The sequence below is a fragment of the Castanea sativa genome, chromosome 12 (genome assembly GCF_040712315.1).
Source record: "Castanea sativa cultivar Marrone di Chiusa Pesio chromosome 12, ASM4071231v1".
Taxonomy (NCBI): Eukaryota; Viridiplantae; Streptophyta; class Magnoliopsida; order Fagales; family Fagaceae; genus Castanea; species Castanea sativa.
In genome coordinates, this window is record NC_134024.1 from 5754305 (window position 1) to 5780276 (window position 25972).

Here is a 25972-nt window from a genome sequence, read left to right on the forward strand (position 1 = left end):
GTTTGGATGTTTAAAATGGGTATGCTGGAATGTGGTTGTTTTTAGTTGCTTGTGTGTGTTTAGACAAGAAGAATGCATGAAAACTGAAATCAAGTTGAGCTAGAATTGAAGCATGTACAATGAAAAAGGCTGGTGTACACAGGATTGGAATGAGTGACATGGTCCAGGACCTCCAGATTGAAGGTGTCATAATCAGGTTATAATCCAGTAGTTAAATGCAGGAATGTCTTCAGGTAAAGATTTAATGGTTGTTGAATTTCAATGTTTTATTATTAATGTTGATATTATTCTAAGTGCATATATTCAAGCTTGAAGGATGGGTTGCTTGCTATGGTGGTAGTTTTACAATTGAAACTCACACAATTTTGTTTCAGAATATTCGATAAATCATCTTACATAAGTTTAAGGTGACCTAAAGCTTGGCTAATTCATATTCAGAATTTGTTAGCTATGGTAGACATTTTTATGTACTTAGGATGTTCACTTTTGACTTTCAAAACCTATTATTCTTGCTTTTCTGTTTTCTTAATTTTGTTTTGGAGTGGATCTTTTCCGAGGCTTGCTTCGAAAGGAATTGGGCTGTTTGGTATAGCATTTTCAGCAACAATTTTCAATTTTTCAACATTACACGTATTTTTACACACTTTTTTATCCACACATATTTCCAAAAAATAGAAACAATGTTACTAAAACAACTTTACCAAGCGGGCCCTAAGACTTAGAAGCAACTTTTTTGTTGATTAAAAGGTAAGTTTTTTGAAAAGAAACGAAATATTTACCAAGTACTATTATTAGAGTTAACCTCATGCTCTCTCCTTGTGTTTTTTGTTTCTAAAAAAAAAGAAAAAAAATCCAATTGTTTAGTATAATTTGCCCAGTTCCTTTTAAAAGTTTAAAGTTTTCGATCATGACTCTTTGGAACTTATAATCGTGGTAGCCCAAGACTTAAGACCCCTTTAAAAAAGGCTTCTAACCTCCTTAAAAAAAAAAGGACTAAAAATTGTAAAGTGATAATAGGAATATTACAAAATTTACAATATATCTAAATGAACTTAGTATATTTTTTTGTCTCATTTATAATATGCAAATCAAAACCAAATATTAATAAATCATCCATATAGAGGCTATCGGGCTAACAAACATTTTAAGTTTCCCAATATTTTTAGTTAAATGCATTTGTCACATTCATTTGACTTTTATCCATTGAATTTTCATGCCATTGTTTTGGGGACCTTGTTTAAGCCATATATTTCTCTAATTACATTACATACCTTGTTTTCTTGGCCAAGATCTATAAAGCCTTTAGTTTGGTCTAATAAATTTCTTCTTCTAAGTCTCCATTTAAAAAAAAAAAATCATATTTATATCCAATTGATGAATTTTCAAATCACATATTATAGCATTAGTAATTAGCAATATAATGCATGTAATCCTAGAAACCGGAGAAAATGTGTAAAGAAAAAAAAATCAAGATCATCTTTTTGTTTAAAGCTTTTTGCAACAATTTTAGCTTTTTGTAAGTGTACAATTGCACCTGGACCCAAAGACAATTATGGGCTCAGGCCCAATGAGCCTTAAACAATGAAATTTGTAGAGTGTGGGCTTGAAATCTAGATTAGAGGGACTGAGTACTTGATGACAGGCTATGGTGTGCAAACACTTATAAATAATGAATGATAATTGCAGATGGACCTCCTCGGACGTGAGCCGAGGACTACTTCTGTATTTTTTATCTTTCTTTCTCAAAGATTACAATTCTTCATCCCCCTCCCTTCGTTACAGACTGCCCCCCTTAAATACTTCTTCTGATGATGCTTTATCCACGTGTTGCTCAAATCTCCACCCCTCTAGATATTTCTTCTCTTAGTGCCTTTGAATAGTAACCAGAAGTTTCAGTTCTACTGTTCAGGGATCACTTCCCCATTAATGCGGTTAGGGAGGTAGGTGCAGAGTCTTTAATGTGGAGGTGGCAGCCTTTGCTCATGATATTTTTCTAACACCGGTGTATCTAGAAGGTTCAGGGTTTCACCCTCTTAACCAACAGTCTTTCTGAAATTCTGCCTTGACCTTCGTAGTGAATCTCCGAGTTCTCTTGGGTCTGTCCGAGGAGAAACTCACCCTCAGACGTGTCCTCGGACCCTCGGCGTCTGGGCCGATTCGCAGTACTAACAAATTCTTAGCTCAAGAACAGATCGGCCCTCCTTGCTAGAGCCCAAAGGCCCAAATGCCTACTTGGGTCCTTTTACTCCCCACAATAGCCCCTCAAAACTCTATTTTTCAGCATCCGAGGAGAAAAATAGGGTTTTGATCCAACAAGAACTTACCCCACACGTTTGTAAATAACTGCGCGTGTGGAGATCGTTTCGCGTTCCAGAGAATGCCACTTGGCGGTTTTAATTTCAAAAACGCGCGCATTTATTACCGTAAGTTACACCTTATCCCCTACGTTCAACGGTGAGATGAGCATCTAACGGCCCTTGTTACCCCCTAAAAATTTGGGCGGGACGAATGCAATTTCAAGGCCGCTTCCCGCACGTCGTGACGCTTTGGAAACCTGCGCCTTCATTTATTTCTTTAGAGGCTAATCCCATCAAAACATCAGTAATCACCTTTTCTCTGCAGAAATCCGTGGAAACTCGCACAACTTCAAACTTGTAAGTTCCTATTCTTTTTCTTTAATCTATTCTCCTCGGATCTTGTCCTCGGCTCCCACCTTAATCATTCTTTCCCTTAAAACTTAGTCTTTCGTTCCTTCTTGATGGGTAGATTTAAGTGTTTAGTTGACACCGCCGATGGGATGGAAGGTTTCAGAGCCAAATACCGTATTCCCAATGACGTAGGTTTAAGATACTGTCCGGCGGAAGCCGTGGCTGGGTCTAGGAAAACGGAAGAGGTTATCATCCACATGATTGCCTTCATAGAAGGTGGGATGACCCTCCCTATGAGAAGCGTGACCAGGGAATACCTCCGCAACCACCGGTTGTGTCCTGACCAGTGTGCTCCCAACGTCTTTAGAGTCTTAGGAAGTGTCGATGCTCTAAATGAGCAGATGGGTCTGAACCTTACCTGGCATGACGTCACCTTTATGTACGAATGCCACAAACTCACTAGGGTAGGCTATTATATCAAATCCCGCTCTAGCGTAGTTAGGTTGATCTTCTGTCTACCCAAATCCAATAAAGGCATGAAGGACGACTACCTCATCGCCTCAGGCAACTGGCACAACGGCCTCCACTGCCCAGTTGAGTGGGGAGATCTAGGTGCGACTCCTTAGGATCTAACTTCCCACTCCGTAACTCCACCTAACATCTTAAAATGTGCATTTGCATTTACTTAAGCGTCTAACTTTAGTTTAGTACATGTCCTACAAATCTGACCATGTTCGTTTGTTTTGGTGTCTTTCTTTGCAGATAAACAACACGTGCGATCTCGCTTGAGCCATTGTAACGTCACAGATTTGAACTGAGTATTACACTTAGAGGTGTTCGTCAGTGAAGACTTACAACTTAGGGCGGCTCACTTGATATTAGGGTACGACCCTATCTCCTCGGACTTCCAAGAGATTGAGAACGCCATCGTTGCGGGTGACCGGAGGCGAAGAAGGATTCACGTAGCCAGACCACACTTCTTAGCCAACCATAACATTCCGGACGCCCCCTACACTGTATTGTACTCACAGCCCATTGCGGCAATCCCCCTCGCCACGCACTCTCAGGCAACAGTTGTCCCAGAGGAACAAGTGTCTTCGTCGAACACGTTGGACGAGGAGATAGATAAGTTTCAACTTGAGGACGTCCAAAGGCCTCGTGGAAACCCATTTGTCGTCCTCTCTGACGAAGAAGAGGAAGCCGCCGAGACCTCTGGGATAGCCGGTCTAGTGATAGCACGTCCAGACGACAGCTCTATTGAAGTGGACATGGACGTGCTTAAGGACCTCCTGACCGCGAGAGGGGAGAAAGTTGCCAAAAAGGGGGCGAGAGGATCTCAAGTTCCCCCAACCTTGCCACCACCCCCTCTTCTGGCCGACCCTAAGCCTCCGGCCGAAGACCCGAAGAAGAAAAGGAAGGTGGAGGCCGAGAGGGCTGGTGGCGAGAAGCAAAAGAAGTTGAAACAGCAGCCACCGCCGGCTCAGCAGCAGAAGCTGGACAAGGGCAAAGGGCGCGCCCGTTCAGTTGAAAGCGGCGAGATCAGAGACAGGGCCGAGGTGCGCCGAGCACCAGCTATGTGGTCTCCCGAACTGAGATTGGATGGAGCGCCAATTCCCCTCCAGTCCAACATCAGGTTGTTCCAACAAGGCCATGCCCTCCACCTGGCCGAGGCGTTGAAGAGTCCTCTTCTGCTACCCAAGGACATAGAAGTCTTAGAGAAGATGAGCCAGGCTCAGCTGTTCCTTTTATTGAAAAGGGATTTAACTCTAGTAAGTTCCACCTCACACTTATACTCTAGGTTCATTTGTAAACACTTCACCACATTTAACCCCCTGACATTTTTTTGCAAGCCATCCAAGAAATTTTCACGGCCAAGAAATTCGTGGAGGATTCTCAGAAGCAAGCTGGAATGGAGCAAGAGCTACGATAAGAGACAAAAAGGTCCCTAGGCCAGGCCCTAGCAGAAAATGGGAAGATCACATCGCAGCTGGCCGATCTAAAAAGAGAGAAAGATGGTGCCGAGGCCAGCTTAAGGACGATGGAGAAATAAGTGGAGGGGCAACGTAAGCTTCTTTGCCAAAAGGACGATAAGCTCTCCCAAGCCCAACGGGCGAGCTTTGACTTGGAGAAGGAGCTTAAGTGGATGAAGGAGGAGGCTCGCACCGACAAGCGCTCACTGGAGGCCGCTAAGCAGGCCAACTATCAGGAGGGAGTGACTGCAACGTAGGAACTGTTGACAGAAGCCTTTGCGGCCTTGTGCCGAGAGTACTGTCAACAGGTCTGGGGAGAGGCCTTGAACGCAACAGGGGTTCCTTAAGCTTCCGAGCTGAGGAAGCCTGAGAATGTTTGGCTTCCCCTAGACATACAGGAGATAGAAGACCCTCTTGTTGTTGCCTCTCCTGCCCTTCCTCCCGTGGTGCTAGAACTCGTTCCTGATCCTACAGAACCTGAAGGTTCCCATAAAGAGAAGGACGGGTGTGAAGCTGTTGAGCAGGAGCAAAGCTAGAATGTGGAGCCCATCCTTCCTCTAACAGACAAAGGGAAATAAGTCTTGTCTACCTTTGAGTTGGAGCTGAAGAGCACAGGGGCTGGCAGCAGCTCCCTCCAAGACCCCCCTCCCAAAGCTTAGGGCCTAGCATAGGATTTTTTCTGTACTTTGCAGTTTTCTTCACGTAATGATGTATTATGCTTATAATTAATGAAGAACAATGTTTATTCAACCTTTATTCAAGTTGTATTTATTTTACTTTATTCTTTTTGTGCTTTGTCATGAAAGTTCTCACTAACACATAGTTAAAGGAAGAACAGAATAAATAAGTTTAACTCCAACAGTCAAACAATTATAACTTATAAACAGCCATATGCACACTTGCTTTGTAGAGTGAATCATTCAAGAATCTGGCAAAAACTAACTTAGCTTGGATGGTATGCAGTTCCTTACTTAGAAAGCCCACATGATAGTTAAACTTTGTAATCCAAAATATCAATTTTAGTAGAGTGTAAGGTTCGAAGATCATACCTTACAGAATCTTTATTTCGATATTTACAGTTGCTTACCTTAAGATCCAATTTAACAGATGGTAAGGCCTTTGACTTCCACAAAGTATGTGATAAGAATAAGAACAATGTCTAAATAACAAGATATCAAGGTTCTGTTTAACAAATGATAAGATATCAATTTCCACAAGGTTTGTGGTCCGAGGACCATACTTAACCGAGTTTCTGTTTGACACTTAAGAATAGTAACTTCAAATGTTAATTTCCCCAAAGTAGGAGGTCTGAGGACCCGGCATAACTAAGGTTCTGTTTAACAAATGATAAGATATCAATTTCCACAAGGTTTGTGGTCCGAGGACCATACTTAACCAAGTTTCTGTTTGACACCTAAGAATAGTAACTTCAAATGTTAATTTCCCCAAAGTAGGGGGTCCGAGGACCTGGCATAACTAAAGTTCTGTTTAACAAATGATAAGATATCAATTTCCACAAGGTTTGTGGTCCGAGGACCATACTTAACCAAGTTTCTATTTGACACTTAAGAATAGTAACTTCAAATGTTAATTTTTCCAAAGTAGGAGGTCCAAGGACCCAGCATAACTAAGGTTCTGTTGAACAAATGATAAGATATTAATTTCCACAAGGTTTGTGGTCCGAGGACCATACTTAACCAAGTTTCTGTTTGACACCTAAGAATAGTAACTTCAAATGTTAATTTTCCCAAAGTAGGAGGTCCGAGGACCCGGCATAACTAAGGTTCTGTTTAACAAATGATAAGATATCAATTTCCACAAGGTTTGTGGTCCGAGGACCATACTTAACCAAGTTTCTGTTTGACACCTAAGAATAGTAACTTCAAATGTTAATTTCCCCAAAGTAGGAGGTCCGAGGACCCGGCATAACTAAGGTTCTGTTTAACAAATGATAAGATATCAATTTTCACAAGGTTTGTGGTTCGAGGACCATACTTAACCAAGTTTCTGTTTGACATCTAAGAATAGTAACTTCAAATGTTAATTTCCCCAAAGTAGGAGGTCCGAGGACCCGGCATAACTAAGGTTCTGTTTAACAAATGATAAGATATCAATTTGCACAAGGTTTATGGCCCGAGGACCATACTTAACCAAGTTTCTGTTTGACACTTAAGAATAGTAACTGTAAGCCCCAGAGGTATTTATAACTTTGAAATGTTAACTAACAAAAGCACATTTTATTAATAATAATACCTTCTAAGGTTATTTACATTCCATGGGCGTGGTACAATTCTTTCATCTAGGTCAGTTAGCCGATACGACCCTATGCCTGCTACTGAAACAATGCGATAGGGGCCTTCCCAGTTTGGTCCTAGCTTACCCCAAGCTGGGTTCTTAGAAACGCCCACAACTTTTCTTAGTACAAGATCCCCAGGTGCGAGTGGCCTTAACTTCACGTGGGCATCATATCCCCATTTAAGCTTCTGTTGATAATAAGCCATTTGGACCATAGCTGCCTCGCGCCGTTCCTCAACTAAATCCAGGCCTTTCTCCAGGAGGCCATCGTTATTCTCCGGGCTAAAAGAACTCGTCTTTAGGGTAGGAAAACCAAATTCTAGAGGTATCACCGCCTCGGCTCCATAAGTCATAGAGAATGGCATTTCTCCCGTGGACCTGCGCGGTGTAGTCCGATACGTCCACAGAACATGTGGGAGTTCTTCTACCCATCTGCCTTTCGCATCGTCCAAACTTTTCTTGAGCTCACTGACTATGACCTTGTTAACGGCCTCGGCTTGCCCATTTTCCTAAGGATAAGCTGGGGTAGAGTATCTATTTATGATGCCCATATCACCACAATATTTTCTAAAAGTCTTACTGTCGAATTGAACGCCATTGTCCGAGATAAGTGTGTGTGGTATACCGAATCTAGTGACGATGTTTTTCCAGACAAACTTCTTGGAATCAACGTCTTTGATATTTGCTAAGGGCTCGACCTCAACCCATTTAGTGAAGTAGTCTGTCCCCACGAGAAGCCATCTTTTGTTTCCTACAGCCCTCGAAAATGGCCCCACTATGTCCAATCTCCATTGTGCGAAAGGCCAAGGACTGGAGAGAGGGTTGAGAACCCCTCCAGGTTGATGAATATTAGGGGCGAACCTTTGGCATTGATCACATCTTTGGGCATAGTCCTAAGCCTCCCTCTGCATATTGGGCCACCAATAACCCTGAGTCAGAGCCCTGTGGGCTAAGGATCTTCTCCCGGTGTGGCTCCCACAAATCCCTTCATACAGTTCTTCTAGAAGTGCTTCCGTTGATTCGGGGTGCACACATAACAAGTATGGTCCTGAAAAGGATCGTTTATATAGTTTCTGGTCCTCGGATAACCAGAAACGTGGCGCCTTTCGACGTATCTTATCCACTTCAGACTTGTCTTTAGGAAGGATGTCGTTCTTAAGAATAGATATGACCGGGTCAATCCAACTAGGTCCAGGCCTTATTAGATGGATGCGAGTTGCGTTGACTGTGGTAAGAGTTGGCTCTAGCAAATCCTCTACGAGGATAATCCTGGGCAAACCCTGAGCCGAAGACATTGCCAATGTGGCCAAGGAGTCTGCATGGGTGTTTCCACTCCTAGAAATGTGAGCTAAGACGAAGGAGTCAAATTCAGCTTGCTGACGCTTGACCTGGGCCAAATATTCTTGCATTCTTGGGTCCCTAGCCTCCATGGTCCCCGTGACCTGACCGACCACTAACTGAGAGTCCGAGAATGCATGGACTTCCTTTCCACCCATCCTATGTACCATGTTCATTCCCACCAAGACTGCTTCGTACTCGGCCTCATTATTAGTAGCCGAGAACGACAGCCTCAGAGATTTTTCGAAGACAATTCCGTCAGGGGATATCAGGACAAGTCCGACACCAGACCCTCTCTGATTAGCTGCCCCATCCACATACGCTTTCCAAGTCGGAGGTGCTGCGGCTGCGATCACACCAACTGATTTTTTACCCATGTGTGCTTCTTTCAGAGTTTCTTCTAGCAATGGTTCGGTAAACTCTGCCACCAAGTCAGCAAGGACCTGGCCCTTCACCGAGGTGCGAGGCCTGTATTTAATGTCAAAGGCTCCCAAAATAGTTCCCCACTTTGCCACCCTGCCAGAGTAATCGGCGCTGCGTAACACCGTCTTGAGAGGCAATTGGGTCAGAACCACTACAGTGTAGCACTGGAAATAATGAGGAAGCTTCTGCGTGGAACTATGGCCAAAAGTGAGTTCTCCAAGAGTAGATAGCGCACCTCGGCCTCATTCAAAGACTTACTAACGTAGTATACCGGTCTTTGCACCCCGCTTTCATCCCTTATGAGTACCAAGCTGACCGCGTGGATGGCCACTGCCAGATAAGCGAACAAGACCTCGTCCGCCTCGGGGCGAGACAAAATGGGTGGCCGAGAAAGATATTGCTTAAGCTGTTGGAAGGCTAACACGCAGTCCTCGGTCCATTGAAACCCTTTCCATTTATTCAACAATTGGAAGAAAGGACGGCACCGGTCAGCTAACCGAGAGATAAATCTGCTGAGTGCAGCGATCATCCCGGGCAATTTTTGAATCTCTTTTGGGTTCCGAGGCGGCTGTAAGTCCTGAATAGCCTTGACCTGCATTGGGTTTACCTCTATGCCTCTATAAGTAATCATATATCCCAAGAACTTTCCAGATCCCACGCCAAAAGAGCACTTTGAGGCGTTAAGGCGCAACTTGTACTTTCTTAGCACCTGGAAGGTGTCGGCCAAATCTTTAACGTGTGAAGGTATTGTTTTACTCTTCACCACCATATCATCCACATATACCTCAATGGTCTTCCCCAGTTGCTGTTCGAACATTCTGGTCATCATTCTTTGGTAGGTAGCCCCAGCATTCTTCAACCCAAACGGCATAACCTTATAGTGGTAATTCCCTGTTGGAGTAATGAAAGCAGTTTTCTCTTGATCCTCCAATGCCAATGGAATCTGATGGTAACCTTGGAAGGCATCCAAAAAACTCATACGAGGATGTCCGACAGTGGCGTCCACAAGCTGATCAATACACGGCATTGGGAACAAATCCTTGGGGCAGGCTTTGTTCAAATCCGTGAAGTCCACACATACTCTCCACGTCCCATTTTTCTTTTTTACCACAACCGTATGCGCCAACCATTCGGGGTAGAAAACTTCTTTAATAGCCCCAACCCTCTTGAGTTTAAGCACCTCCTCCTTGACAGCCTCGGAATGTTCCTTGGAAGAACGCTGATGTGGCTGCCTTCTTGGAACAATGGCGGGGTTGACATTTAAATGATGACAAATGAAGCTCGGATCTACGCCTGGAGCCTCATAAGGGTCCCACGCAAAAACATCAATATTGCCCTTCAGAAATTCCAACAACTCCATCTTCTCCTGGTGTGGCAAACGTATGCCGATTTGGAAGAACCTCTCTGGGTCATCCGCTATCAAAAACTTCTCTAACTCCTCACAAAGAGCCTCCTCTCTTGTCACCGCTCCAGGTGCATCCGGAGCTGTTAATTGCTATGAGTCTTTGATGAGCAAAGCTGATGACTCAGCTTCTATTTGATGAAGCACTGCGGCCGATATGCATTGCCTGGCCACCGATTGGCTACCGAGGACCTCTTCAACATATTCCCTAGAGGGGAACTTAACCTTAGCATGCAAGGTAGAGAAGACGGCTCCCAGAGCATGCAGTCATGGCCTGGCGAGGATGGCTATATATGGGGAGTACGTGTCAGCCACAATGAAATCCACCTCAACCGTTTCTGAACCAGATTGAACGGGCAAATGAATCTGTCCCTTCGGCACAATGGCCTTTCCTTCAAAGCTGATGAGTGGCGAATCATAAGGAGTAAGATCTTCCAGCTTCAACCTTAGCCCCTTAAATAAATCAGGGTACATGATATCTGCACCACTGCCCTAATCAATCATCACCCTCTTCACGTCATAATTCCCTATCCTAAGAGTGACCACAAGAGCATCGTCATGGGGTTGAATGGTACCAACTTTATCCTCCTCTGAAAAGCCCAAGACGAGTAAATTCACCTTCAACCTCTTCGGCCTGAGAATGGGAAACCACCATCACCCTAGTGGGACCTGAGCCGGTCCTGCCAGGTGCAGCAAAGATAACGTTAATTGTTCCCAATGCCGACCAAGATGGATTATTCTTCTGATTGTTTGAGCTAGATTGACTGCCCTGCCCATTAGGTTAACACAAGTGCTGCTTCAGTTTTCCTTCACTGACAAGCTGCTCCAAGTGGTTTCAAAGGGTCCGACAGTTCTCGGTAGTGTGGCCCACATCCTGATGGTACTGACAAAAGAGGTTCTGATTCCTCTTCGCAGGGTCTCCTACCATCTTACTAGGCCACCTGAAGAAGGGTTCCTTACGAACCTTCTCCAGTAATTGGTGTACTGGTTCTCGGAACACAGTGTTCACAGTCTGAGGTGCTGCCGAGCCGGACTGCCCGATGTAATCTCTCCTCGGCTTGTTGTTGTGGTATCTGTCCGACTTGAAATCCCTTCTCTCCTGCGGGATAACCTTCTCCTTACCCTTTCCTTGCTGCTGGTTTTCCTCTACCCTTTTGTATTCATCAATACGATCCATGAGGCGACGTACGCTACGGACGGGCTTTTTGGTCAAGGACTTCCTCAAGTCGTGATTAGTAGGAAGGCCTACCTTAAAGGTATTGAGTGCCACCTCATCAAAATCACCATCTATCTCGTTAAACATCTTCCAGTACCGGTTGGAGTATGCTTTCAACGTCTCCCCTTCCCTCATGGTCATGGATAACAGCTAGTCCAATGGCCGAGGCACTCTGCTACACGTAATAAACCGCGAAGCGAATGCTCTAGTAAGCTCCCCAAACGAACCTACAGACCCCGATTTAAGGCCGTTGAACCACCTCATAGCAACAGGTCCCAAGCTAGAGGGGAAAACTTTACACATCAGGGTCTCGTTATGAGAGTGCACCGCCATCCTCTGGTTAAAGTGACTCACGTGCTCTACCGGATCAGTCCGGCCATTGTAGATGGTAAAGGTGGGCTGGGTGAACCTCCTGGGGAGCCTCCCCTTCTCAATCCTCCGTGAGAATGGAGATTTGGAGAGTTGGTACAACGCCCGACTCATAGCATCGTTCCCCAAGCCCCTGGAAGGAAGTTTCTTGTGTCTGCGAGCTGGCGGGTCATCCTCCTCACAAGAGGACATTGCGCTGGGGGGTGAGCATGACCTCGAGCTGTAACTATCTCCCCGGACCTCCACTGAAGATGGATTAGATGAGGACGGTGAAGGCTTACGTCTGGTGCGGCGCAGTTTTCTTTTCAAAAGATTAATCTCCTTCTGTATGGCTTTAGCACCATCCTCGTGGGTGGCGCTGGCCCGCCATGAGTATGGCTAGCCCTAGGGTATTTTGTATGGACACTTCCCTCACGATCCCTTCAACGCTCAAGACGCTCTAAAAGATCCTCCGGTTGTGATCCTTGAGACTCTGCATGGTGTGAGCCTAGGCCTGCCATAGTATCCCAGCTCCTTTCAGACTAGATTCTCACAAACGACGCCAATTGTAAGTGCACAATTGCACCTGGACCCAAAGACAATTATGGGCTCAGGCCCAATGAGCCTTAAACAATGAAATTTGTAGAGTGTGGGCTTGAAATCTAGATTAGAGGGACTGAGTACTTGATGACAAGTTATGGTGTGCAAACACTTATAAATAATGAATGATAATTGCAAATGGACCTCCTCGGACGTGAACCGAAGACTACTTTTTTATTTTTTATCTTTCTTTCTCAAAGATTACAATTCTTCATCCCCCTCCCTTCGTTACAGACTGCCCCCCTTAAATACTTCTTCTGATGATGCTTTATCCACGTGTTGCTCAAATCTCCACCCCTCTAGATATTTCTTCTCTTAGTGCCTTTGAATAGTAACCAGAAGTTTCAGTTCTACTGTTCAGGGGTCACTTCCCCATTAATGCGGCCAGGAAGGTAGGTGTAGAGTCTTTAATGTGGAGGTGGCAACCTTTGCTCATGATATTTTTCTAACACCGGTGTATCTAGAAGGTTCAGGGTTTTACTCTCTTAACCAACGGTCTTTCCGGAATTCTGCCTTGACCTTCGTAGTGAATCTCCGATTTCTCTTGGGTCTGTCCGAGGAGAAACTCACCCTCGGACGTGTCCTCGGACCCTCGGCGTATGGGCCGATTCGCAGTACTAACATATTCTTAGCTCAAGAACAGATTGGCCCTCCTTGCTAGAGCCTAAAGGCCCAAATGCCTGCTTGGGTCCTTTTACTCCCCACACTTTTAAACTTATTTAGCTTTTAAACTTATTTATAAATCCATTTGAATTAAGTTTCTTTGTAAGGACTTTTATAATCAGATGGTAAGTCTACTAATTTCCCAGTTTTATTAAAATTTAATGAATTTGTTTCATTGTTTACAACTTTTTCCCAAAATACAGGATTAAATGATGCTAAACTTCTTTTTGATTTGGAGGGATTTCCTTAATATTGAAGCATTATAATATGATCTATAATCTCTCTACTTTAGTTCTTTTATTTCTTATAAGTTTAATTTAAAAATTTCTTGTGTTTGTAAAGGAAAAGTAGAAGATTGACACTGTGATAAAAGATTTTCTTGAACTTCTTTACCCCCACTAATTTTCAATTTAAATGGAATTTTGTCATTATGAAAAATTGCATCACTTAATTCTAAAATTATATTATTTTTAATGTAAAAAAATCTATAGGTTGTACTCTAAATTTTATAACTAAGAAAAGTAGAGGTAACAGCTCTAAGTCCTATTTTAGGTATTTTAGAATCTGTAAAGCCTTACATAAGCAAGAAAACCACACACTATTAAATATCTTAAATTTAACTTTTGCTCTTTCCGCAACTCAAAATGTGTGATGCTTTTATTTTTCTTATGTGGAACTTTATTTTAAACATGACAAGAAGTTAATATTGCTTATACCAAAAGGTTTACGAGCGCCTAATTCTATTAATGTAGCATATGTTAACTTAATTAGATTTTTTTTTTCTCTCACGCACTCCATTAGAAGTATGTGAATAATATATCTCAAAAAAGAAGAAGTATGTGAATATAGTTGAGTCGCTTTATCAATAAATCCTAATGTAACACCCTGGCCTTTTACAAAATAAATAAACAAATAAAAGGGTTGTTTTGGAAATTATTTCAGTGGGGGTATTTTTGTGATAAGACTCAAGCCTAACCCTAGCCTTATATGTAACCCATGTTGGCTTCCTCCTCTATTTTTCTCAAGTGCCACCTTCCATCATCTTTCCCTCTTTTCCTCTAGTGTTCCCATTCCCCATGACCGAAAATCCTCTCTGTCATCCTCATGTGAAGTTTATTCACTTTTGCCTCTTAAATTTCTATCTTGGCCGACTCATGGAAGATTCTTTTCTAATCAAAATCAACCACCAAGAGTTCTAGTGGCTAGTTTGGCAGACCCTTTTGAAAGACCATCCCTCTAAGTTTGGTTAATTCAATAGATGAGGTAAAAATCTAAATTTTCTGTCATTTTCTTCTATGAAATCCTTTGGGCTTTGTTAGTTTATGATGTTTATAGTATATACTTGATGGGTTTAGTGAGTATTGGAAGTTTAGAGGGTTATGAGGATTTGGGCAGCATGAGTTTTTATTAAATTTGAAAATTTCAAACTATTTGGGGGTGTTTGCTTTGATGGGGTGTTTTGGTTGTCTGTTTTACTAATGGGTATTTGAGGTTTGGTTTTCTAGAGCAGCTATATGGGTTTTGTTGTTGCATGAGTTGATTCCAAAGTGTTTCCTTTGCACTTGATTGGCTCTGACAGATGTGAATGTGAGCATGTGCTTGTTGCATGTCAAGTGCTTAGTAAATTGCTTATATGAGTTAGAGGATCGAATTTCTTGACTCATGTTGTGATGACTATTATATGAGGTTATTGGTTGTATTTATAGTTGTTATCATGTGCTAAAACATGTACCTTTGAGGTTAATCAAGTTTGAAAGTTTTTGGCATAGTATTAAGATTATAGTAGTTTTATTTTGGAATTGTAAATTTGTCCCTAATAGATTTGAGTCAGCTACAATACATGATTTTTAATAAATTACAGAAAATTCTTTTTGGGCTGAATTTTTGATGGTACATACTACACATATAAGATCTTATCCCTATTTAATTTCAAGCTAATCGGATAACTTTTTGTGGACCAAACAAGTTTTACAAAATGGCTGACCTGCTGTGTATTGAATTTGAAAGTGCGATGAAAATGCTGGGATTTTGTGGAATTTACTTCAAATCTTTGTTAAATGGATTGGTTTGTAAATTCATGTGCTTTCTTCGACATGTGTTTTACTTAGTTAAGTCTAATAAATGTTTGGTTTAATCATTTAGTACTCTAAAGGGAAACTCATGAGATATGCTACCAGTATTATGAATTGATGTGTTTTATGTTATGTTTGTATGTGCACATTGCTTGTAGTGGAGAATTAAAATGCTTTAGTTTTGTGTTATGGCACTACGAGTTTGTATGCTTGTTTGATTCCCGTTTGGGAATGAGTACTTGTCTTAAGTTGGGCAAGCTAGGCTTTAGTGCATTTGATTTGTTTTAGGAGATCCTATTCGATTTTGGAGACAAATGTGATGATAAACTTTGTGATAAGTCTTGTTATTAATAGGCTTGTTCCTAATGTTTCTAGATTTTGAGATTCTTGGTGATGGACCTAGTGACGGGATTGGTTGATTTCTTTTATTTTTGCAACTAAGAAGTAAGTGGTGTTTACTAATTTTGGAGATTTTCCCAAAATAGTGTTGATTATTAAATTATTCTATATCAAAGAAATATGTTAATATTCTATATATAAATTGATATTTTATAAATGTTTGATGTGCACATTGACTATTCGTTTTATGAAAAATTTGTGGGACAATCTAAATTTATTTAAACTTGTATGTGTGAATATATCTTTATATCTTCGAGAATTATGAATGAATTATTTTTGTGAGTATATTGAAATGTAAATGAGATTCTAGTCCTAAAAGGGGACATCATAACCCTGTCAACGGGGTATAAATGTTGACCACGAGAAAAGCTTAGAAAATTGTTTATATGATGGTATTGGTATTTGTATTATGATGGCTCTCAATATAAATATATTTTCTTTTATATGAAATATTTGATGATAAAATATTGATGAGTTACAAGTTATGAATTTGTTGTAAGAATTATTTTATTTGAAATGTTTGTTCCCATACCCCAATGCTAGTGAATTCCACTTATTAAGTTATCTCACTCCCTTTTATGGCATTAAACATTGTACTGGGGAATTATTTTGAGGATGTTTTGTCTTTGGTGGATTAGAACTTTGACATTTATGATGAAATTTTAAGTTGCTGGTTTCTTTTATTTAATATTTTTTTTATGGATTATTCAAATTAAATAGACTTTTATAGCTTATGATTTTGGGGTGTTATACCTAAGATTTAACAAATTAGTTAAATCTAATAGATTCATACTCTTGGCATCTATCCATTCTATATCTTTTAATTTTTCTATTGAATTGATTTTCAATTTCTTTAAGAAATTCTAAGAACTTTTTCAAAACTATCACACTTTTATTTTTCAACAAATAAGCAATTGTTTACCTAAAAAAATCAAAAATCAAAAATCAAAGTGATAAAGTGTCAATTTGCTCCCGAAGTTAAAATTCCTTAAAATTCACATAAATAAATGTGAATTAATTCAAGATTTCTTTCAACGTTTTGAAATTAATACATGATTTCTTTCGACACTATACAAGTTCAAAATTTTTAGCAAGCGTTTATACGTTGAACCTTGCAAGTTGGTGTGTTGTAATATGTATATATGTGGTGTATTTAGCCAAAATTAAAAATAACAAAAATAATGAAATTCTATTTCGTCTACATCAACAACCCCTTAATCCATATTTTTCGTTAAGTGCCACAAAATATAACTTGCTATGTGAGCTTAGTTCATGTAATAAAATGATGCCATGTTGTTTTTATCAAGTCATGCCATTTTTAATTATTTAAATCTTTTAGGTTACGAAAATGATGTGAAGAATCTAAACACCCCAAAATATCAGGGGGTAAAATTCAAATTCTAAAATTTCAGGATGTAAAATCCAAATACCTCCAAAGTTTAGGGGTAAAGTTTGCAATTTAACCTAAGTTTTGTTATATAAACCTTATAGATTGAGATATCTTTTATCATCTTCTCATAAAAAAAAAAAAGACATATCTTATATCATTAAAAAAAAAACACTTAAAAAAATCTAACATAAAAAATCATTTAAATATTTATTTATTACATCGATTAAGTGATACCAATTATATTTTTGAGATCTTATCAGTTGGTAAAATTTTGTAATTAAATTATTTTGTAGTAGTTTTAGTATTAAAAAAAAAATTAAAATGCAAACACATATGGTGTTGTCGAGCTGTTATTACTCCTGAAGTTAACAGGTTTGAAATGCACAGAAATGCACACGCAAAATTTGATAAAATCTTTAGGTATATTTGGGCTTTGGGTTCAAGAAAATAGAATTCGGCACCCCCTCCCTCCAAAATCTTGGCCCTTATCCAAATTCTAATACAAATAGCATCACAAATCAAACTAAAAAACCACGTATAAGCCCAAACAATCACAAATCAGCCCACAATATTTAATAAAAACTTTACGAAAACTAATTAAAAAAGTTGATACCCACAGATCCACAGATCAGCCCATTTTATCATTGAGATATTGACCAAAAAAAAAAACTATGACTTTGTGTTTTGGAGACAGTTAGAAAAGGCTATAAAAGTAGTTAAAGTTACCTAGAAATGACAAACTCGGGTGTGGGGCAGTGGCTAAATGGGCTACATTGTGGTGGCAGAGGGTAGAATGATACAGTGAGTGAGTGTAGACCATGTTCTTGAATGATTTATAGTATATTCTAACTATTTTTTAGATAGGGACAAGGATATAATAAAATATAAAAATGTAACACAAATTTAACCAAATAAAAATTTTCACTCTCGCCTACATTGCTAACTTATAATGCTATAAATTAATTAATTGAAAACTAATAAATCTATAAATTAAGAAGAATGAAATTTATAATTAATGCATCATGCATATCACTTATAGTTTTGTGTCTTTACTTGGTGATAACAATTAGTACTTTTGTGAAATAATAAATGTAATTCTTATTTGATTTGTGTCATTATCTTTGTTGGTAGATGAATGCATTGTAATGTATTAAGAAATAATTATTTTGTTATGTGTTTTTGTTTATAATTTCTTAGTACTAAATGGATGCTTATTGGAGTTTTATGAATTTTTTTTCTTACACCTTGATGCCCTAACTTGAAATCCTGATTCTGTGTCCTGTGTATATAGAAAACCAAAGACGTCTATCACATGAATTGTTCTTGTATAGTGATGGTAAGAAACAATTGATAGATAAAGAATCTAGAATTAATCTCATGAAAAATCTAAGTACAAAATTATAAATTTCACTTGGTTACTTTATCAACCTTTTTAGACAAGTTATGTTACATTGTTAGACAAGTTATATCCTTTGTTTACCCAAAAAAAAAAAAACGTGTACCAATGCCAACTGACTAATTATACTTTGTATAGTGAGCAGAGGATATATTCTTATTATTTTAAAAGAATTGATAGAAGAAGAATCTAGAATTACATTCACAAATCAAGTCCAAAATTATATTTTAACTTGGTTGCTGTATACTTTCTCAAAAAAGAAAAAGAAAAGAAAAGAAAAAGAAAAAGAACTTGGTTACTGTATAGACTTGCTATTGAAGTTTGGTGGGAATAACTTCACTGATAAGCGACGAGGACTATAAATACAAGAAGACCAAGGAGTTCCTACCACCAAAAAAAGAAGACCAACACCAACAGCGTTAAAGCCCGTTTGATAGAATAGTTTAACAACGTGTTTTCAATTTTTAAACAATATTACACATATTGTTATATACCTTTTCCACAATAACATTACCTAAAAGCTCATGTTTCTCAGTTTTCGTTTTCTTTCTCAGATAGTTATGAAAAAAAAGTTGAGTTTAAAATTGCCACTTGGGTACAGATTTTATCCGAAGGACGAGGAGATCATCGAACTCTTCCTGAAGCCGAAGATCACTGGGAATGATAAAGATATCAACCATGTTCCCGAAATTGAATTTTATGATCATGAGCCTTGGGATTTACAGCGTAATCTTCTTATTTATATTATCACACACCCACCTCTATTTCTTGGATATTTTATACTTTGTTGTCAAACGTAGGAAACTGTTGTCTTTTTTTCTCTCTCTTTCCTTGTATTAGTTTGTTAATTGTTAACGTTGGAATTCTGTTATAGATTGTTGCATGCGTCAGATTTTTTTTTTCCTGGTTAAGTGTATTATATGGTATGGCAGCCAACTGAATCTATATTGGAGTCCTAACCGTGTGTGTATTTTGTTTTTGAATAATTCTAGGACATACCCAATTCACAAGAGGTTGGTGTGTGCGTGAGTTTTGGACATTTTCTGCTCCCTCATATCTGCATGGACCTGTCACTTTTGTTCTATCTGCATTGGTAACATCATTGTTAGTTTTTCAGTATATTTACTTGCTATGTTGAGTTTGGTAGTACTATTATTTTGGTAACTGTTTTAGTAGTGCCATTATTTTTCCTTTTTGTTAACTCTGATGACAAAATTATGAATCACTCTTTGTAAGAACTTTTATTTGTCTTTCATTGTTTTGTGACTTTTTGGTCTCGCAACATAAATTTTGAAAGTAGCACATTTGTTTAGTATGCCCTTAAGATTATCTCATTAATGTTGAGCAAATAATAATATTTATAAATGCTTATGTGAGTTTCTCATTTTGAGTGTCAAAATTTTGTGTTGAGTCTGGCTTCCTGGAATGTAGATATATGTGGGATAGATTCAAACGACCAAGAGAGGTGCTTCTTCAACGCACAGAGCCTGAAGCATCAGAATGGGAATCGGAAGAACAGGACAACCAGGGAAGGGTTCTGGAAAGCAACTGGTAAAGATAGGGAAATCTGGTACAGAGGGAGTTTGATTGGAATGAAAAAGACTTTCGTCTACCATAGAGGGCGTACTCCAAACGGAGAAGGGACCAAGTGGGTGATGCATGAATACCGCATAACCCAGGAAGAGTTCGATGGAACACACCCTGGTCAGGTTGGCTTTTGCTTTTCAGTTTGTTTAATTGATGTGATATTGACCTGAAAGTTTTTCTTGATTGCTCAAGAGAATTTTTCTTTTGTTTATTTTGCCTTTTTATTTTTTGTGCTGATTTAAGATCGTTTTGCCTTCAAAATCATTGGACAACCTCCTCTATTTCATTATTGTTAGTTATAACGTTTCTGACACATATTTGCATACTGTTATTTGCATTTTTGTGGAAACTCAATTTGTTGTGTATATCACGCAATGATGTTACGTTCACCCAATTCACTTGGGTGCTATACTTTATGTAGAAAGCCTTTGTCTTCTGCCGCTTATTCAATAATGAACAAAAGGGTAAAAAAGGTGGATCTGCGAAGTCCAAGCCAGCACTGGCTCCTTTATCTCCAGCACCAGAGGTGCAAGTTGAAACTCTTCAAACAAGTATTCAATCTTGTTATTCTGAAATTTCTGATGAAATGATGTCTGACGTTACATTACCTGTTCAGAGTAACAACAACAACACCAACTATCATAATGCAGATATTGCAAAATATCAAGCTGCAGAACTGACATATACCGAGGTGGTAGGAACTTTGTTCGTCATAAGACACTTTCTATTTTTTTATTTTTGGAATTGAGAAGTATTATAAATTAATCAAGTACTTATCTTGTGCACTTATGTTTCTTCCATCAGGATGATTTTAATGTGGCAGAATTTTTGAATATGTTCAATGTCCCGTCTCCAGGGGACACTCCATCAAGTTTATCCCTCATCGCTCCTGACGTTTTGACTCCCAATAATCAAGACGAGTGCTTTCATAACACATCTTGCAGTCAAAATAATCTTGCTGTTGACAATGAGACCCTCAAAAACTATGGGTCATGCGGTGGGTCAGATGCCAATGGACAGGTAAGTGAAAACTCTCAAGATGTTGTTTACTATTTGATCTTGCAAAATTTTCCAGAATATTTTAAGCCGTGTTAATTTGCACCTCAAGACTTGTCATTGTTATTATTATTTGGGGAATTAGAAGTGCAGATAACTAATCATATACTTATCTTGGTTATTCATTTTTCTTCCATCAGGTTGACCAGGATCTGGATATCTGGGAAGCCATTGAAACAGGCAATATCTGTCCACCAGGGCAATCAGAGTGCAACTCATCTCCATCAAATTCAACCCCCGTTACAACTTTTGTTTCTTCTCGTACCATAGCCGAAGCTCCTCTTAAAGAAGCAGAGTCTATGCTAGCACCAGCTTCAGTGCCTCCAGAATTAGGCTGTGAAGCTGAGAATTATCCCACTAGTTTTCGATTTTCTCCTGCGGAAAATTATGATGGAATAACATCAAACACTAAAACACCCATTGAGTACAAGAACGATGGTTACAACACTTATGTTGATAGAAATCAAGTGGAAGTAGTCACATCTGATAAGGTGAGAAAGGCTAGTTAACTGGTTTAGTACGTATCTTTTTTATTTATGTTTCTGACATCAGGTTGATTTGCAGGTGGAGGCACGCACGAATATGTTCTCCGTCTCTCCAGAGCCACTACTTGGCAACATGTTATCCCCATTTCACTCACAAGTGCAAGGAGAGTTAGATTCTTCTTACACCTATCACCCTTCTGCCAATGATTGTCATTGGGGGGTGTATAACCAATATGGCACGAATGAGTACTTTCGTAACGCATCTTTGAGTCAAAATAATCTTGCTGTTGACAATGAGACCCTGAAAAACTATGGGTCATGCGGTGGGTCAGATGCCAATGGACAGGCAAGTGAAAACTCTCAAGATGTTGTTTACTATTTGATCTTGCAAAATTTTCCAGAATATTTTAAGTCATGTTAATGTGCACCTCAAGACTTGTCATTGTTATTATTATTTGGGGAATTAGAAGTGCAGATAACTAATCATATACTTATCTTGGTTATTCATTTTTCTTCCGTCAGGTTGACCAGGATTTGGATATCTGGGAAGCCATTGAAACAGGCTATATCTGTCCACCAGGGCAATCAGAGTGCAACTCCTCTCCATCAAATTCAATCCTCGTTACAGCTGTTGTTTCTTCTCGTACCATAGCCGAAGCTCCTCTTAAAGAAGCAGAGTCTATGCTAGCACCAGCTTCAGTGCCTCCAGAATTAGGCTGTGAAGCTGAGAATTATCCCACTAGTTTTCAATTTTCTCCTGCGGAAAATTATGATGGAATAACATCAAACACTAAAACACCCATTGAGTACAAGAACGATGGTTACAACACTTATGTTGATAGAAATCAAGTGGAAGTAGTCACATCTGATAAGGTGAGAAAGGCTGGTTAACTGGTTTAGTACCTATCTTTTTTATTTATGTTTCTGACATCAGGTTGATTTGCAGGTGGAGTCACGCACGAATATGTTCTCCGTCTCTCCAGACCCACAACTTGGCAACATGTTATCCCCATTTCACTCACAAGTGCAAGGAGAGTTATATTCTTCTTACACCTATCACCCTTCTGCCAATGATTGTCATTGGGGGGTGTATAACCAATATGGCACGAATGAGTACTTTCGTAACGCATCTTTGAGTCAAAATAATCTTGCTGTTGATGATGAGACCCTAAAAAACATGGCCTCTTTTATGGACAATGGGTCATGCAGTGGGTCAGGTGCCAATGCACAGGTACGTCAAAACTCTCAAGATGTTTTATTGTTGCAAGTTTTATTGTGGCAAGTTTTTCCAGGATAATTCAATTTGGGTTAATTTGCACCTCAAGACTTGTTATACTCCTTTGTGGGTACATTTTTACTTGTTCAAAGTGGTTTATTTGTGTCTTTCGAAAACTAACCTTGCATTGTTTTTATGTACAACAGTCTGAGCAAGAGTATCAAGGTTTGGTGAGGTTTGAAGAGAGATCATCAAACCAAAGGTTTCATCATCTGTGTGAGGGTCTTCGGATCTGATCAAAGGATTGAAGATCATAAAATTCTACAACTAAAAAAACGTCAATGATTTAGATAGATACATAATTAGTAATTCTAAAGACAAGGCTAAAATCAGAAGAATTATTAATCTTTCTAGGAAAGAACTTACAAGAAAAAAAAGTTTTTCCTCAGAAAGAAAAAAAGAATTTTTAGTGCTATTTGAAAACAAAGCTACTGTTTCTTAAAAGGTTAAAAACGAAGTTTAAATATTCTTTGAAGACAAAGCTAAAACTCAAAGATTTATTAATATTCTCTTAAGTCTAGTATGTATTGTTACGTTCCATCAAAATTTTGGGGATTTTGTTGAAAATGGGAGCTCTTCCTCTTCCTAGTTACATTCGCAAACATTCTCCGAAGTCTCTTTTGAAGGGATTCACTCTTTTTCGACTCAAACAGACTTCGTCTTATAGCCTTTTCCAAGTCAAATAGAGTTATTAGTATTCTACTCTTTTTCAAACCACCGACCTATGGTCTTTTACATTCAAAGGCCTATGGCTTCCTGACTTACAGTCATTGGAACCTGGATTGTTACCCTTCCCCCACAATCTGGGTTTGGATTTTTTAGAATCCCCTATTCTTAGAAGATTCTAATTGTGGTTTAAATCATTGACGTTTAAGAATAGTAGAATTGTGAGATTCAAGATCCTGATCAAGATTTTAATAACCTCCGGACAGACTCCATTACAGAGACAAACAACTATGGTAGATTATTGTATCGTCACTTCTGTGTATAATGTTGATGAACACTGGTAATGCGTCCTTAGTTGCTGGTGATGTGAACGAATTCTATATGTATGTAATGAATTAAGCTATCGTTTGGAATTAGTATGAGGATTTGGCAACTACGAAATTGGAAGCAAGGCTTCATTGTTGTTAAATCTCTATGCAATGTGAATTATGTTCAGCTGTAGTGATAATTGTCTACTTTCTGTAAACATGTAATGTTATGTACTCTTTAAGTCAACCAATGATTTTCGTTATTGTTATCATCTTTAATGTTTGGGATGGTTAAAATTTGTTTGCTAGAATGTGTTATCATCTTCTGTGTGTTTTGACAAGAATGTTGGGTTAAAATAGATTGACTCCGGTTAATTAATTCAATTACCCAAGTTAAATAAAAGAATTTCTGCAGGTAAAGCTTTAATGATTGCTGAATTTCAATGTTCTATTATTAATGTTGTTATTATTCTAAGTGCATACTCAAGCTTCAAAGATGGGTTGCTTGCAATGATGGTAGTTTTACATTTGAAACACACAATAAGTTTAAGATGTCCTAAAGTTTCAGAATATTTGATAAATCTTCTTACATAAGTTTCATGTGTCCTAAAGTTTGTTAATGCATATTCAGAATTTGTTAGTTATGCTAGACATTTTTATGTACTTAGGATGTTCTCTTTTGACTTTCAAAACCTATTATTCTTACTTTTCTTTTTTCATAAAATTGTTTTGGAGTGGATCTTTTCCGTGGCTTGCTTCGAAAGGTTGGACTTAGAAGCAACTTTCTTTTCTTTTTTCTTGTTTTAAATCAAAGGTTTTCGTAGCTGCTTGATTAGGGAAGAGGAGAGTCATAGAGTTGAAGGGAGTTTGAATTATTATCAAGTTGAGTTTGATGGAATAATAAATGGAAAGTTGAAAAGTTAAGAAATGTTAATTGAGAGCAAGAGAAAGAGATGGTGGTTGAATAGAAAATTGCAATAGATTTGGCTTGATGGAGTAATAAATGAGAAGTTGAAAAGAGAGAGAGAGAGAGAGAGAGAGAGAGAGAGAGAGAGAGAGAGAGAGATGAATTATTGATGTTCACGAATTAGGTTTGATGGAGTTTTTTTAATTATTATGTGATGGAGTGATAATTGGGAAAATATCAATTTGCAAAAGGAAGGAAAAGAAAAAGAAATAAAAACATTGTTTACAGCTCAGTTTACATTGATCGTACATTCCAATACAAAGAGCTACATTTTAGATGTCATGTTTTACTACCCATATATCAATATATTTTTGTCATGATCATGGTTGAATGATCATGATAGAAATTTTGTAACAAAGCCACTTGTAGTTCCAATAATAAAAAGCCTCCCATCAAAATTTAAGCTCTCAAGGTTTTGCATTAAGTTGGATGCTCCGATATTGTCCAGAATAACATAAAATCCTACCATTGAATATTTAGTTAGTTGTTTTTTTATATCACCTAATAAATCATTGCAAAAAGAATAACGAAAAACATCAATCTCTATTAAATTTTAAGTAGGATGCTCCAATATGATCCAGAATAATATCAACTCCTGCCATTAAACATTTATTTAGTTGTTCTTTTGTTTATCACCTAATAATCATTGCAAAAGGAATAACAAAAATCATCAATCTCTACAAACATTGAGGAAAACTAAGGTTTTGATATTAAAGGAAATACATTTTCCACTTGTTTATTCCTTCACCCTTTTAACAAAGTCCTTTGTCTTGTAATTGATGCACACATCAGCCCCAAGATCCTTGCAAACAGCTAATTTTTCATCACTCCTTGTCAATCACAATCTAAAACTATATGAATACTTGGAAACCAAACTTATTCTTTAGAAGAAAAGTGATATTGGACCTGCAATAACAAACACTTGCTCCATAGTATTTAGCTATCCAAATTGCAAATGTACCAATACCGCTTGAGCCCCCATGAACCTGAAATTTTAATATTCACTAGTTTTGCATTGGAGACACCATGTTGCAACAAACAAAAAAGATTGAAATTATCATTTTAAGCTTGTATATATCAAGCATAAATTATCAAACCATTTGTAAATTGGACCAAAAATTACACTAAATAATCATAAAGGCTCAGAAATTAACAAAAAAAATCTACCAAAAAATTGAGAGAGAGAGAGAGAGAGAGAGAGAGAGAGAACCTTTTTTGTGAGAGGAAACTATGCATAGAATGGAAGGGAAAATGACAAATTTATAATAAGAGAGTGAGAATATGAAGAGACAAAATAGAAGATAATGTGAAAGAGTAAGAGTGAAATTAAGGTAGAGGGTGGTGGAGAGATGAAAAGGTAAGAGAGGGAGAAAGGTTTGAGAAAGTATAAATATTAAAAAAATGAGTGAATGAGTAATGTTAAAAAAATTATAAGAAAATTTAAAATAAAAAAGATAATGACGTAAA

At 38.5% G+C, this 25972-nt stretch overlaps 1 pseudogene; it reads left to right on the forward strand.

Moving 5' to 3' along the window:
• Nucleotides 1-215: 215 nt before the first annotated feature.
• LOC142620073 (uncharacterized) lies at nucleotides 216-23778 on the forward strand (annotated as a pseudogene).
• Nucleotides 23779-25972: the final 2194 nt, after the last annotated feature.